The sequence below is a fragment of the Limulus polyphemus genome, unplaced genomic scaffold (genome assembly GCF_000517525.1).
Source record: "Limulus polyphemus unplaced genomic scaffold, Limulus_polyphemus-2.1.2 Scaffold1519, whole genome shotgun sequence".
NCBI lineage: Eukaryota > Metazoa > Arthropoda > Merostomata > Xiphosura > Limulidae > Limulus > Limulus polyphemus.
The window spans coordinates 57,164-57,770 of NW_013667129.1; positions in this window are offsets into that span (position 1 = coordinate 57,164).

Consider the following 607-nt stretch of genomic DNA (forward strand, 5'->3'; position numbering starts at 1 on the left):
ATTTGTTGTAAATAAATCTCAAATTTGGTAACATACTTCAAATCTTGGGATCCGTATGATGTCCTCCCCATTAATCCTCTGACCCCGGCATGGGGTTATGATTGTATGCACATACAGTAACCCGGTGTGAAGTTGTAAAGCGTGGGTTCTGGAAATCTCCCCTTAACGTTGGTCCAGTGCTCCGGGGTACTTGTACCATCCAGGAGGAACCGTTCCATCTTCTCTGGCCTACAAATTAATCCAAAAATAGATTATGTTTACTTTCAGCTGTGGTATCTATTTTAGGAAAAATTAAGAAAAAATACTTGGAAGTGCAATTATTTCTCAATAGATGGAGAAACAAATAATAAGGAAAAATACTTGGAAGTTCATTATCTAACAATAAATGGAGAAAAAAATACTTGGACGTTAAGTTATCTTTCAATAGATGGAGAAAAAATACTTGGAAGTTAAGTTATCTCTCAATAGATGGAGAAACAAATAATAAGAAAAAATACTTGAAAGTTCAGTTATCTCTCAATAGATAGAGAAAAATATTTGGAAGCTAAATTATCTCTCAATAGATGTAGAAAAAATTAAGATAAAATACTCGGAAGTTCAGTTATCT